This window comes from Triturus cristatus, chromosome 6, assembly GCF_964204655.1.
Source record: "Triturus cristatus chromosome 6, aTriCri1.1, whole genome shotgun sequence".
Classification (NCBI taxonomy): domain Eukaryota; kingdom Metazoa; phylum Chordata; class Amphibia; order Caudata; family Salamandridae; genus Triturus; species Triturus cristatus.
The window spans coordinates 366685448-366702073 of NC_140589.1; positions in this window are offsets into that span (position 1 = coordinate 366685448).

Genomic DNA, 16626 nt, shown 5'->3' on the forward strand with positions numbered 1-16626 from the left:
TTCAGCTATAGCATTGGGCTGCAATATTATATAAAATGGGTAGTTTAATTACGGCTGAATCAGGTCAGCTACAGGTGGCGGCCCCGCCTCAATTTATAAATTACTAATGGGGCAAGGGCTAGTGGCTGTCTCTTGCAACATACAGATTTTAATTATTACAAAAGGGTGAAGTTTAAGATGTTGACTTTAGTTCTGAAAGGCTTGGTTTGGGTCTCATTAATGCTTATACCCCATTGTATAGCAATGAGTCACTCCCTAGTATTTTCAATGACGGACATATGAAAAACTGGTATAACATAGGTGTCAGGATGGTTGGCGATGTTATGGATGAGACAGGAGTGATTGCTTTCGATACGATTTAGGAGACTTTTGGGGTCGATAACAGACAATTTTTTAAATATCTCTAGATAAGAGATTTTTTAGCAAGGAAAACAGGTGGCAGCAGTGGTTTTGCTTGGGTGACGCTGGTAGAGATTTTGCTTAAAGTGTCAGATACACTTGGAGAGATTTATAAAAAAAATGAATGAGACAATGCCAGATGACCTATCTAAACACTGTGACCGCTGGCATAAGCGATTATTGGTGGGAGCGGGCAAAGTGGAAGATTCACTATATATGGCCCAAACTTCATGCTTTGCAGCCAACCTCCAGCTGCAATGTTTTAAAACATGGTTCAAACTCTATATAACCCGGGAGAAGATTACAAAATGGGGAGGAGTTGTGGGATGAACATGTCCATGGTGCGGCTGTCCACCTGCAGACATCCTACATATGTTTGCTTCCTGCCCCGAACTAGTTACAATTAAAAGGGATGTTGGGATTATTTTGGAATCTCACTTGGGAGAGAGAGTAGATCTGTCACCACAGGTGATTGTACTTGTAGTGAGTATTCCTCTGCTCCTGGTTCGGGTTCAGACCTTTCTGTTAATTGCCTTGACAGTATTCAGACTCTGTTTAGCCACCCATTGGCTGGATCCAGTTCCCCCTACAGGTCAACAGTGGCTAGGTAGATTTTTGCCAGTATACAGGCTAGAAAATGCAGTATATGCTAGAAAGGGATGTAGAGCAAGAGAAAATGGGATGGAAATGTGGGCCCCTCTGATAAGATGGTCTAAAGATAGCCAAGGTGGAGGCAATGGGTGACAGGGAAGCAGTGAATTAATTTATTAAGTAGCACAGGTGTTACTTTTATGTGCCTCTTTGTTTACAAATATTAGAACCTATATTGTATTTTATTTGACTTTTACTGTTGATTTGATTACTTGCAATGATCTTGTTTGTCTTTTACTTTATAGACATTGTTTTTCTTTTTTTCTTTCTCATGCCAGTGGAAGAACCGATTTCTTCTCTTCTCCTTTATCTCCTTCTGTCTTCTTGTTAAGTGTAAAGGACCAGCCGGGGTCAGGTGGGGGGGAGATGTCTGGGGCGGGTGTGGGGGGGGCAATTCTTCAGACGATGGCTTTATTAATTCTTATACCTCTGTTATGAATTATATGTGGTAAAAACTACAATAAAGAATTATTTTTAAACAAGGAATTAAAAGATTACTTTTGATTGGGAATTAAAATTTGACATGTACGGAACAGAATCAAATCATTTGGTTTAACGTGAAATTGTTTTACTAATATGGTAACATGATGTTTTTTAAGGATTTTAAGAAATTGGTAACAGGGGTGTCACTATTTCAGTACGCAAAGGTGAGGAAGCACTTCCTGAGGGTACTCCAGCTTACATTATAACTACCGAACATGATTTAAGCTCAGGTTTGTGGCTTCAACAATGGAGTAGGATTACGGAAAATTAGGGTGATTTGAGTTTTCCTAGGTATGGGACATTTAATACCAGAATCTTAGATCATTTTAAAGGACAATTTTACGTAATTAAGCCACCACCTTGACCTATGCCTGACGCGCCGCGCCCTTCAACCGTCTTCCTGTGGAGAAAGCATAGTTTCTGGTCTGCCCATTCTCCGAGCTAGAGTTTAGTCAGGGGAGTAATGTTTCAGAGCGTATCTCCGCCTGTCTTTTCTTGCAGCAAATAGTAAGCATTACAGAGTAGTTCTGGAGTTCACCCGCAGGTGATATTTTTCTTCAGCAAGATAAACTGTCCACGGCAGAGTGTTCGTGCAACTGCTGACTGAAATAGTTGGCGAAGGATTTCCAGAAGAAGTCAGTAAGTCAGTTAATCTTTTATGACTATTTTCCAGTGCGCTACCCGGGTTTTGCTAGTGAAGATTCAAAGTAGAATAAACATTGTTTTTCGGCAAAATTCCAGCGCTAGCTCAGCATTACGTTTGCGGAACTGAAGGCAATAGGATCATCTTGTGACAAGTTCCTGCGTATTAACAGAGTTTGCTAGTGAGGTTTCTTTTTGAGGCAAACCAGACTCTTATAGAGATATTTAACCAGCGCCATTCTTTGTTCTCTAATGAGGAATACAAAAGACATTTAAACAAGACTTTAATGAGAGATAAGCTACTGCAAATATAATGTAGTAGCACAATTGAAAGGCAGCCAGAGCAGCTTCAGTCATACTCTTCTAATTACCTAAATCAACTTACAGTGTGTGTATATATATATTCACTGAAAAAACCATAGGTTTCAGGGGTGTTATAGTTAGCTGGACATTTCCCTCGTACAAAACCCTAGAAATTCCCCTGTTATAGTTGGTTCAGCTAACTATAACTCGCGCCCCCGCAATGCACTGCTGATGACGTCACATATTACATCACTCATGACATGGTCAGTGACATCACTGATGACATCACTGATGACATCTCAAATGACATCACTAATGACATCACTGATGACGTCATCCATTGAGTATGTGTTTCTGAACAGTTTTATTATGTTTAATATATATAGGGAAAGGCCTGTTGAAAAATAAGTGGGTGTACAAGTGTGTGAATGGATGAATTTCTAGGTGCGTAACTGAGTCTATAAGTGAGTCATTAAATGTATCTTACTGCAGACTAGTGACTAAACTGTGTGAATGTCTGTATGTGTCTGTGTGTTGGTGTATAAGTGGCTGCATTGTTTTGTGAATAGCTATATGAGTGTCTATATGGGTTATTGATTGGTTGTCTGAGTATCTGTATGGGTGTCTTAGTGTTTGTGTGGGTAGGGTGTGTGTGACTCTGTGACTAGATGTGTGAGTGGGTGATTCAGTGGGTGCATGTTTTTAAGAGTGCATCTGTGATGGACTGTATGGTTGGGTGAGTGTATGTATGGGTGTGTTAGTGATTGAATGTATATCTCAGTTGTACATGTGTCAGTAACTACATATGTGAAACGCAGTGCATATGTGTGTAAGAGTATATAACTATCTATATGTGAGAGTGTGTGATTTTGGGAGTGGCTGTATGCGCCATAGTGCAAGGATATCTGTGTCATGTGCTGTTTGTTTTTCTGCAGGAAGACACAGAATTTGTTAGTATTTTTATGAGTAAGTGAACTTGAGTGTTTTGAACTGTATAGGTGAGTACATTTTACTGTGATTAATTATTTTCATGACTGACTAGATGTATCAGTACCTCAATGGATGATTGGCGGTGTGTGAGTGTCTATATAGGTATATAAATGCACAGAGTGACTGTAAGTATGAGTGACTGTACAGGTGAGTGAGTGGAGATGTATGTAGACCTAAAAGTCATGAGTGGGTGTGTAGTTATTGGTATTGGAGTATATATGGTTGTCAAAATGGCCGTCTGAAATTTTGAGTTGGTGTATCAAAGGTTATATTAGGGTGTGAGAAGATGCACTAACTTATCACATGGATAACGTCATCAGTCATGTCATCAGTGATGTCATTTGAGATGTCATCAGTGATGTCATCAGTGATGTCACTGACCATGTCATGAGGGATGTAATATGTGACGTCATCAGCAGTGCATTGCGGGGGCGCGAGTTATAGTTAGCTGAACTAACTATAACAGGGGAATTTCTAGGGTTTTGTACAAGGGAAATGTCCAGCTAACTATAACACCCCTGAAACCTATAGTTTTTTCAGTGAATTTCAAAGGTTTTTTAAATGCCAATTCCTAACTATAACGTGCATGAAACCTATGTTTTTTTCAGTGAATTTCAAAGGTTTTTTAAATGCTAATTCCTATCTATAACTTATCTCTGAAGATATCATGAAAAGCATTCTTTGCGATTGGTTAAGAAAAAGCAGTTTCAACGTGGAGTACATATCATAGGATAAAATTTGCTCAGCTCAACCACACCTGCTACTTGCATTTGAAAGGCACTGTTCGAACTTAAAACAATCGTCAATTTTTAACCTGCATGTGTCGTTAAATGTTCAAGAAAATGTTACAAAAAAATATCATAAAGGATAAAAAAATTGATGAACTTTTAACCTGCACGTATTGTATAATGTTCTAGAAAGTGTGTTGATAGAATACGTTGCACTTCTGACTTCTATGTGTTGTTGAATATTTCAAAAAACGGTTCATATGGAAAATTAAAAAGAAACCAATAGAGAAGTTTTGAAACCCAAAAGAATCAAGGAACTATTCTAATTTATTCTTTACATGTATTTATGTGTGCAAGTGCAGCAACAAAGTTATAGACATAACAGCACTAGGAAAAGGAAGAAGCAGGGAGTGGGGGAGGGGGGAGATGGGCAGAATGGCACACATGCACAATTAAGTACAACACACATATAGACTAACAATTGCCAAAATGAAACGCACCAACAAGGAGCACAAGTCACACAACCTGCCAACATCACACCACTGAACGAGCATAGAAGTGAAAACCACGTTGCATTCATACAGGATGTGTACAAAGGACAGTCGTTGGTGTTGTGGGATGTCTGCAACCGTGGTCATCATGGATGAGATGCCCAGCATGTGGCACATGGTCGAGTTCATTGTGTGTTATGTTGCCAAACAGCTGCTCCTCCCTCCCACGAGCCCCCACACTTTTGTACGGTGAGCTGTTGTATCTCGTGCACTCGTACGGCACTCCATTGTAATGCCTATTTGCGCATGCCCTGCTACAATCCAACAACAGCATCACAGTGCCATTTGGAGGTGGTGCATGCCCCTTTACAACATCGACTGCTGCGGCTCTTGTAACAGGCCACATCAGAACACAGAGACACACTTACCACACTTCCTGTACACGGACATGTCCGAGACACCCCGTTCCCCTTGCTGGATAGGCACACCCCTGCACTGACCTGTGAACCCCAGACCAGCACACGCCAGTTGTGCATGAAGGAGGATGCGTACATAGCTACACATCCAGGCTCACTGCCAACGCTGAGGTGACAGCACACTATGATGTTGCAGGGCTCGTGCCTATCATGCTAAGACAATGACCACAGGGACACACTTCCTAAGATGTGGGTTTGGGGGGCATTGGCGGTCCTGGAGTAGTTGAGATGAGTCTTCTGGCCCTCATGGGTATCCCGGTATCATGCTCATTGACTCTATGGCACTTGTGGGTGTTCTGGTGTGGCTCTTGGCTGTGTTCCCTTTCATGGTGCAGGTAGTTGTCCTGCTTAACACCAGCAGAAAGCAGGTGTAAAATTCCTGGTGCTAACGTGTCTTATCGCCGGAATTTGTTTCGCATTGCAATTGGTGTGAAAGTTGTGATGTGATTTTTTTCGTGTGCAGAACAATATATGAACTGAGCAGTGTATCTCGTCAAGATCCACCACCTGACGCACTATTCCCAATCAATATAAATACAATGAGATTTCTTAATAGATTTCGTGTGTACACTGTAAGTGCAGCCAATACCTCAGTGCAATACAATACAGGATTTTAGTATTTAGAATAAATCGCAAAGGTGCACCTCATGTCTTTTTGCACGGGAACGGCTACTTTCCATTTCATTATCAGCACTTTAACGGAAGTAAAGTTGAGATAAATCTAACACACTATTCAGAAGTTGGTGCAAACTGCAGATATCACTAGTATTCCAGCGATAAGTGCCCCAAAAGTTAACACCATGGTGGACTCCATCAAATAACAGTAATAAGAACAAGAAAGAGTCACACAGCAGTTAAAAGAACAACCAAAAACATTATTAAGTTTTTTTTTCGAACTTTCTTTTTTATAATAATAAATATATAAACGATAAACTATTTTCAAACTTTTTTTTTTATTAACATAAATATAAACAATAAATAATAAACAAAATGTAACAACAATATTACAAAACAACAAAGTGGAACACTCCTGTGGGAACCACGGATTTCGACGACAGACCTGGAAAATGAAAAAGATTGTTAAAAAAACAACAACATGGTATTCTCAACAAAATACCACAAGAAACAAATCACAGATATATAAAATGTATACAGCTAACAAAATTTTATAAGTTTAACTTACAAAAACTGTAAATGTTGCCGCTTTAAAATATTTACCGAATCTGAGGACATTTTTTTGCAGAAGGCACCACGCCCACAACGTTTTTCTTCAGTGGTGAAAACATTTTTAACTTTTTCCAAGGGGCAAACAAAGACCAATGCCACCTTCTTCATTCGCAAGATTTGCCAAAGAGTTCTGTTACAAGGGGATCCTAACAAAAAATACTCGTGCGGCACAGCAAGAATGATGAAACACCTAAGGACCCTTCATCCAAACAATCTTGCATGAGAAGAGTGTAAACAGATGAGAAACACTCCTGTTCTGTATCTGTAAATAAATGTATATTAATAACTTTCAAATTTATACTATTCCATTACTGTACAAACACATTGTATATAAAAACTGACTAAGAAACTATAGCCCTGAACCACAAGTGTGACGATCGTTAAAACACTACATGCATAGTGCATACTACTTTGAAGCAGTTCATGCCCTAAAGCCTACCTCACTAAAAGACTACATGCTAACTGACTAAATGATTACAGTACTATAAGGAGACACACTGGGTGAGTGACAGGGTGTTTGCTAGAAGAGTATAAATACTAACTAGGGAATTGAAGGTGTGAAACACATCTGTGTAGGTGATTAGAGGACTGCATCAATACTGCATAGGCATTTAAAGCAGTCCATGTGCTAAGGCTGGCTCACTGCATGACTACTTGGGTACTGACTGAATGATTAGAGTACAGCAAGGAGAGTGCCTAGGTGAATTTATAAGTGCTAGGCTTTTCGCACAGGGAATGGATTAGTACTTGGTACTAGAGGAGTGCAAAGGCAGTCACAAGTGCTGGACTGTATGCGAACTGAGTAGGAGATTGAAAGTGTGAAAGACAAGTGTCTAGGTGGTTAGAAGACTGCATGCATAGTGCATAGGGGTTTGAAGCAGTCCATGTGCTAAGGTCTGGCTCAGTGTATGAATACTTAGGCACTGACCGAATGATTAGAGTACTGCAAAGATAGTATCTTGGTGAATTTATAAGTGTTTGGGTTTTAGCACAGTGAATGGATTAGTACATGGTGCTGAATGGGTCACTAGAGGACTGCAAAGGGAGTGACAGGGTATTTCCTGGAAGTGTATGGATACTGACTAGGGAATTGAAGGTGAGAGAGACAATTGTGTAGGTGGTTAGAGGACTGCATGCATAGTGGATAAGGGTTTGAAGCAGTCCATATACTAAGGCCTGGGTCACTGGATGAGTACTTGGGTACTGACTGAATGATTAGAGTACTGCAAGGAGAGTGCCTGGGTGAATTTATTAGGGTTTAGCGCAGTGACTGGATTAGTACATTATACTGAATGGGTCACTAGAGGAGTGCAAATGGAGTGACAGGGTGTTTGCTGGAAGTGAACGGATATTGACTGGGGAATTGAAGGTGTGAAAGACAAGTGTGTGGTGCTTAGAGGACTGCATGCATAGTGGATAGGGGTTTGAAGAAGTCCATATGCTAAGACCTGGCTCTGTGCATGAATACTTAGGCAGTGACTGAATCATTAGAGTACTGGAAAGAGAGTGTCTTGGTGAATTTATAAGTGTTTGGGTTTTGGCACAGTGAATGGAATAGTACATGCTGTTTAATAGGTCTCTAGAGGACTGCAAAGGAAGTGACAGGATATTTCCTGGAAGTGTATGGATACTGACTAGGGAATTGAAGGTGTAAAAGACAAGTGTATAGTATGTTAGAACACTACATGCATACTGCATAGACATTTGAAGCAGTCTATTTGGTACTTAGAAACTGACTAAATAATCAGACTACTTCTAGGACAGTGCTTAGGTAAAACTTTTAAATTTTCAGTTCTGCCACAGTGAACAGAATAGTACATGGTACTGCACCTTAGTGTCAAACCCTGACTCATGTTATCAATGCATAAGCAAAGACTAGCTTCTAATGCTACTAAAACTTGACAACATGAGAGGTTTTAAATTAGTTATCTGTCAGCAAATACACGATGTTACCAAATGCTTCTCTCACAGTGGTTCTCAAATGCACACAGACTCACAGTGTGATTCTAGACAACAACCACTATACCTAGGAGTTTACCAAAAATCATTCACTACTGTGGAAGTGGTAAGCGAACTGCACACAATCTTCATATTTCAGGACTGCACTTTTATGTCAAAGCCTGACTCATATAATCAAAGCATAAGCAAAGACTGGCTTCTAATGCTACTAAAACTTGACAACATGACCAGTTTTAAAACAGTTATCTGTCAGCAAATACACGATATTACCAAATGCTTCTCTCACAATCCTTACCCAAATGCACACAGACTCACAGTGTGATTTTAGACAATCAACACTATCCTAGGAGTTTACCAAAACTCATTCACTAGTCTAGAAGAGTTAATGGTACTGAACACAATCTACATATTTAAGTATAGCACATCAGTGTCAATGCCTGACTCATACAAAGAAAGCATAAGCCATAACTGTCTTCTAATGCTACTAAAACTTGACAACATGACATGTTTTACAACACTTATCTGTCAGCAAATACATGATGTTACCAAATGCTTCTCTCACACTGATCCCAAATATACACTAACTCACACTATGATTTTAGACATGCACCACTATCCCTAGGAGTCTACCAAAACTCATTCACTACAGTGCAACTGGTAAGGGGACTACACACAATCTACATATTTCAGGACTGCACTTTTCTGTCAAAGCCTGACTCATTTAATCAAATCATAAGCCATAACTGTCTTCTAATGCTACTAAAACTTCACAACATGACAAGTTAAAACAGTTATCTGTCAGCAAATACACGATGTTACCAAATGCTTCTCTCACAGTGGTTCCCAAATGCACACAGACTCACTGTGTGATTCTAGACAAACAACACTATCCCTTGCACTATACCAAAACACATTTCTTCATCTAGAAGTAGTACTACATTTTAGTATAGAAACATAACATAACTCATTTCACAAATTCATAAACAATGACTGGTTTCTAATTCTACCGAAATATAAAAACTGCACAGTTATCTGTTTACAAACACATGGAAAACACAAATGCTTATTGTAGAGAAAAAAGTACTCCCTACACTTTAGCAGGAACAATACATTAGTCTGATTAAAATCAAAATATTCTACATACATCCCCTCACAATTAAATAACTCATCTTTCAAGTTCTTTTGTAGATCAAGAAATATATCAATCACTCACCATATTTTCTTTTACAGAATCTCTGCACTGTGCACCTCTCAGCAAAAGCAAAGAATGAAAAAGTTTCCATTTCATTTTCCACACATATACATGTAAACATCAAATCACAATCCTTCGCACATAAACTCAAAAGCAAACACACATTTCTATTGGTTAAACATTTCAACCCTTTCCAACTGAAATACATTTCAACCCTTCCCCCAATCTGCCTTCTGCCTGTTACCATAGAAACAGGTCATGGAACACTGCACTGAGCTCACAGGTCACAAGTTTAGCACACAATGTTCCTACACAAGACAGGAAGTGTGCTTGACTTTTCAACATATCAGCTTATCATATATTATGTTCCTTACAATCTGTTTTTGTTAACCAATAACAATCATACCTTTAAAAAACAGAAATATACACCCTACCTTTCAGTGTAGAAAGTTGTCATACAACCAATGATTTCTTATCGTTTTTCAAAAAACGTTGCCGTGGATCCGCGCACCCACCCCGAGAGAATCCGTGTATCCAACGCGATAGGATGCGCGTACCGTGCGCGCAAATCCCTGTTTGTTTTTTTAAAAAGGGGGCCACAGAACCCCCTAAGCACCTCTAGTGGGTCAGAGTATTTCCACTCTGCCCCATTTATATGTTTTACAAACTTATTCCACTTGCATCTTCAGCCTCGCTTCTACAGAGGCAGAAAATGGCCGCCAACAGTTCCTGGTTTCGAATATAGAGAGACACTCGACAGCCAATTAGCATTCAGCGCGCGATCGGGAAGGTGCGCGCTCGGTTCGGGGAGGGTGCGCGCTTGGTTCGGGGAGGGTGCGCTTACGGTGCGGGTAGGGTCCGCGGATCCTCCGCGGCCATAGATATCAGTAACTTTTTTCCCCTCATTTTCTCAGGAACTACTGAACAGATTCACACCATATATGCAAAAGGCACGAGTCCGAACTGAGGACTACCTCTTTGCCAAATTTGGTGGCATACCCTTCAGCGGTTCGGGCTGTAGCTGTGACAACAGATCCTATGGGAAATTGCATGGGGAAAACGCGTTTTGGGACCCCCCTTTTTTCTCGGCTCCCGCTTGACGGATCACAGCAAAACTTTGAGGGTAGGAGCGGAGCGGAGCTGGCCAAAAGTTTGGAAACTTTCGCGAGGATTCGTCAACCGGCGCTAACGTTATTCCAAATAGAATGTTGTGGATTTCCTATGGAAAATAGGTCCTAACTATCTAACTATAACTATCTACTGGCGACCGCCAGGTAAAATATATACCGGTACAATGGAAATGCTTTCTTTGGATGTTAATTGAGGGGGCATGGTCCGCTCGTGGAAACGCCAGCAAAAAGGATTTCCATTGTTATTTGGCAGTATTCCGTACGAGAAAGGGAGAAGAGAAAGTCAATTCTTTCCCTGACGGCACCGCATGACAAGCAGTTATCTCCGAAAGCGGAGGAACCCGCACTATGCAAAGACTAATCAAGGAGTGATGCATTGGGACATTGTTAATACACGCAAATACTGCCAAATTGAGAATATGCCATGTCTCGATGTGTTAGCAAAGAATATTGCATTTTGGGACTTGTAGGTAAAACACAAGCCATGTGACCACTAGGACTACAATTGAAAAATTACACTCACCTGTGACCAAGGCCTAATGGCTGAAACGCGTAAGGACTTATGGGTGTTCTTACCTCCGCTTTCCAAGACGAATAAAGTCAAGCCTGTCAATCAGCCGGTGTTGGGTTCTTTTTGTGTGTGGTGGAAGTACCGTTGTCACCAGGATCTCCATTCCTGGCTCCAGAGCTCGCCCTGCAGGACCGAGGGCCCCCGGTAAAATGGAGATGCTTTCTTTGGATGTTAATTGAGGGGGCATGGTCTGCTCGTGGAATTGCCAGCAGAAAGGATTTCCATTGTTATTTGGCAGTATTCCGTATGAGAAAGGGAGAAGAGAAAGTCAATTCTTTCCCTGACTGCACCGCATGACAAGCAGTTATCTCCGAAAGCGGAGGAACCCGCACTATGCAAAGACTAATCAAGGAGTGATGCATTGGGACATTGTTAATACACGCAAATACTGCCAAATTGAGAATATGCCATGTCTCGATGTGTTAGCAAAGAATATTGCATTTTGGGACTTGTAGGTAAAACACAAGCCATGTGACCACTAGGACTACAATTGAAAAATTACACTCACCTGTGACCAAGGCCTAACGGCTGAAACGCGTAAGGACTTATGGGTGTTCTTACCTCCGCTTTCCAAGACGAATAAAGTCAAGCCTGTCAATCAGCCGGTGTTGGGCTCTTTTTGTGTATGGTGGAAGTACCGTTGTCATCAGGATCTCCATTCCTGGCTCCAGAGCTCGCCCTGCAGGACCGAGGGCCCCCGGTAAAATGGAGATGCTTTCTTTGGATGTTAATTGAGGGGGCATGGTCTGCTCGTGGAAACGCCAGCAAAAAGGATTTCCATTGTTATTTGGCAGTATTCCGTATGAGAAAGGGAGAAGAGAAAGTCAATTCTTTCCCTGACGGCACCGCATGACAAGCAGTTATCTCCGAAAGCGGAGGAACCCGCACTATGCAAAGACTAATCAAGGAGTGATGCATTGGGACATTGTTAATACACGCAAATACTGCCAATTTGAGAATATGCCATGTCTCGATGTGTTAGCAAAGAATATTGCATTTTGGGACTTGTAGGTAAAACACAAGCCATGTGACCACTAGGACTACAATTGAAAAATTACACTCACCTGTGACCAAGACCTAACGGCTGAAACGCGTAAGGACTTATGGGTGTTCTTACCTCCGCTTTCCAAGACGAATAAAGTCAAGCCTGTCAATCAGCCGGTGTTGGGCTCTTTTTGTGTGTGGTGGAAGTACCGTTGTCACCAGGATCTCCATTCCTGGCTCCAGAGCTCGCCCTGCAGGACCGAGGGCCCCCGGTAAAATGGAGATGCTTTCTTTGGATGTTAATTGAGGGGGCATGGTCCGCTCGTGGAAACGCCAGCAAAAAGGATTTCCATTGTGTTTTGGCAGTATTCCGTACGAGAAAGGGAGAAGAGTAAGTCAATTCTTTCCCTGACGACACCGCATGACAAGCAGTTATCTCCGAAAGCGGAGGAACCCGCACTATGCAAAGACTAATCAAGGAGTGATGCATTGGGACATTGTTAATACACGCAAATATTGCCAAATTGAGAATATGCCATGTCTCGATGTGTTAGCAAAGAATATTGCATTTTGGGACTTGTAGGTAAAACACAAGCCATGTGACCACTAGGACTACAATTGAAAAATTACACTCACCTGTGACCAAGGCCTAACGGCTGAAACGCGTAAGGACTTATGGGTGTTCTTACCTCCGCTTTCCAAGACGAATAAAGTCAAGCCTGTCAATCAGCCGGTGTTGGGCTCTTTTTGTGTGTGGTGGAAGTACCGTTGTCACCAGGATCTCCATTCCTGGCTCCAGAGCTCGCCCTGCAGGACCGAGGACCCCCGGTAAAATGGAGATGCTTTCTTTGGATGTTAATTGAGGGGGCATGGTCCGCTCGTGGAAACGCCAGCAAAAAGGATTTCCATTGTTATTTGGCAGTATTCCGTACAAGAAAGGGAGAAGAGAAAGTCAATTCTTTCCCTGACGGCACCGCATGACAAGCAGTTATCTCCGAAAGTGGAGGAACCCGCACTATGCAAAGACTAATCAAGGAGTGATGCATTGGGACATTGTTAATACACGCAAATACTGCCAAATTGAGAATATGTCGTGTCTCGATGTGTTAGCAAAGAATATTGCATTTTGGGACTTGTAGGTAAAACACAAGCCATGTGACCACTAGGACTACAATTGAAAAATTACACTCACCTGTGACCAAGGCCTAACGGCTGAAACGCATAAGGACTTATGGGTGTTCTTACCTCCGCTTTCCAAGACGAATAAAGTCAAGCCTGTCAATCAGCCGGTGTTGGGCTCTTTTTGTGTGTGGTGGAAGTACCGTTGTCACCAGGATCTCCATTCCTGGCTCCAGAGCTCGCCCTGCAGGACCGAGGGCCCCCGGTAAAATGGAGATGCTTTCTTTGGATGTTAATTGAGGGGGCATGGTCCGCTCGTGGAAACGCCAGCAAAAAGGATTTCCATTGTTATTTGGCAGTATTCCGTACGAGAAAGGGAGAAGAGAAAGTCAATTCTTTCCCTGACGGCACCGCATGACAAGCAGTTATCTCCGAAAGCGGAGGAACCCGCACTATGCAAAGACTAATCAAGGAGTGATGCATTGGGACATTGTTAATACACGCAAATACTGCCAAATTGAGAATATGCCATGTCTCGATGTGTTAGCAAAGAATATTGCATTTTGGGACTTGTAGGTAAAACACAAGCCATGTGACCACTAGGACTACAATTGAAAAATTACACTCACCTGTGACCAAGGCCTAACGGCTGAAACGCGTAAGGACTTATGGGTGTTCTTACCTCCGCTTTCCAAGACGAATAAAGTCAAGCCTGTCAATCAGCCGGTGTTGGGCTCTTTTTGTGTGTGGTGGAAGTACCGTTGTCACCAGGATCTCCATTCCTGGCTCCAGAGCTCGCCCTGCAGGACCGAGGGCCCCCGGTAAAATGGAGATGCTTTCTTTGGATGTTAATTGAGGGGGCTTGGTCCGCGCGTGGAAACGCCAGCAAAAAGGATTTCCATTGTTATTTGGCAGTATTCCGTACAAGAAAGGGAGAAGAGAAAGTCAATTCTTTCCCTGACGGCACCGCATGACAAGCAGTTATCTCCGAAAGTGGAGGAACCCGCACTATGCAAAGACTAATCAAGGAGTGATGCATTGGGACATTGTTAATACACGCAAATACTGCCAAATTGAGAATATGTCGTGTCTCGATGTGTTAGCAAAGAATATTGCATTTTGGGACTTGTAGGTAAAACACAAGCCATGTGACCACTAGGACTACAATTGAAAAATTACACTCACCTGTGACCAAGGCCTAAAGGCTGAAACGCATAAGGACTTATGGGTGTTCTTACCTCCGCTTTCCAAGACGAATAAAGTCAAGACTGTCAATCAGCCGGTGTTGGGCTCTTTTTGTGTGTGGTGGAAGTACCGTTGTCACCAGGATCTCCATTCCTGGCTCCAGAGCTCGCCCTGCAGGTCCGAGGGCCCCCGGTAAAATGGAGATGCTTTCTTTGGATGTTAATTGAGGGGGCATGGTCCGCTCGTGGAAACGCCAGAAAAAAGGATTTCCATTGTTATTTGGCAGTATTCCGTACGAGAAAGGGAGAAGAGAAAGTCAATTCTTTCCGTGACGGCACCGCATGACAAGGAGTTATCTCCAAAAGCGGAGGAACCCGCACTATGCAAAGACTAATCAAGGAGTGATGCATTGGGACATTGTTAATACACGCAAATACTGCCAAATTGAGAATATGCCATGTCTCGATGTGTTAGCAAAGAATATTGCATTTTGGGACTTGTAGGTAAAACACAAGCCATGTGACCACTAGGACTACAATTGAAAAATTACACTTACCTGTGACCAAGGCCTAACGGCTGAAATGCGTAAGGACTTATGGGTGTTCTTACCTCCGCTTTCCAAGACGAATAAAGTCAAGCCTGTCAATCAGCCGGTGTTGGGCTCTTTTTGTGTGTGGTGGAAGTACCGTTGTCACCAGGATCTCCATTCCTGGCTCCAGAGCTCACCCTGCAGGACCGAGGGCCCCCGGTAAAATGGAGATGCTTTCTTTGGATATATATATATATATATCACTTAAAAAACCATAGGTTTCACACATGTTATAGTTAGCTGTACATTTCACTCGTAAAAAACCAATGAAATTCCACGTTATAGTTAGATCAGGTAACTATAACTTGCGCGCCCACAATAAACTGCTGATGACGTCACATATTACATCACTCATGACATGGTCAGTGACATCACTTTTCACATCACTGATGACATCTGAAATGACACATTGTGGATTGCGGTCGCGCAAGTTATAGTTACCTGATCTAACTATAACGTGGAATTTCATTGGTTTTTTATGAGTGAAATGTACAGCTAACTATAACATGTGTGAAACCTATGGTTTTTTAAGTGAATTTGCAAGGTTTTTTAAATGCTAATTCCTAACTATAACGTGTGTGATACCTATGGTTTTTTCAGTGAATTTGTACGGTTTTTCAAATGCTAAGTTATGTATTTATTAATTTTTTTTTTTACTGGTTTTTCACCGTGCGCACACCCTGCACGCACGGTGCGCTTCGCGCACTGTGCGCGCGCTGTGGGCACTCGCTGCGCTTCGCGCACCGAGCGCCCACGTTACGCAGTTCATACCGTGCGCGCCTCGCCTTTTTTTACACAGTAAAAAAAATGTTTTCTCCCTTGCGGGTCCTTCAATTTATTTAATAAATGTGATTGTTATTTCTTTTTTTTTTATTATTATTTCTTTTTTGCCGTGCGCGTACGGTAAGCTTACCGTACGCGCACTCCGCGATTTTTTTTTAAAATTATTAAATGTATTTTTCGTACTTTTTTGTCCTTCGTGGACCCCCTGACAAACGCTAGGGGGTCTGCAACTCTCTTCGTTGCCCCCTTTTCACGTTATCCACCTTTGTTTTTCAGTGCGAGAGACAGAAAATGGCGGCCGACACTTTCTGATTTCGACCGATTCGAATGTTTACAGTCATGTAACCACCAATCAGAATTGAGCTCGCGCACGGCACCGTACACGTACGGTAAGCTTACCGTAAGCGCACGGAGCGCGCTTACAGATATATATATTGATTTAAATGCTATTTTCTCAGGACCTACTGAACAGATTTACACCAGACCTGCAAAAGGCACATCTCTGACCTGAGGACTACCTCTCTGCCAAATTTCAAGTAATTCTGTTCAGCCGTTTGGGCTGTAGCTCGGACTAAAGGTCCTATGGGAAAATGCATGGGGAAAACGCGTTTTGGGACCCCCCTTTTTTCTCAGCCCCCGCTTAACGAATTCCCCCGAGACTTTCAGGGTAGGAGCGGAGCGGAGCGCCCCACCTATTTTGAAAATTTCACGAGGATTCGTCAAC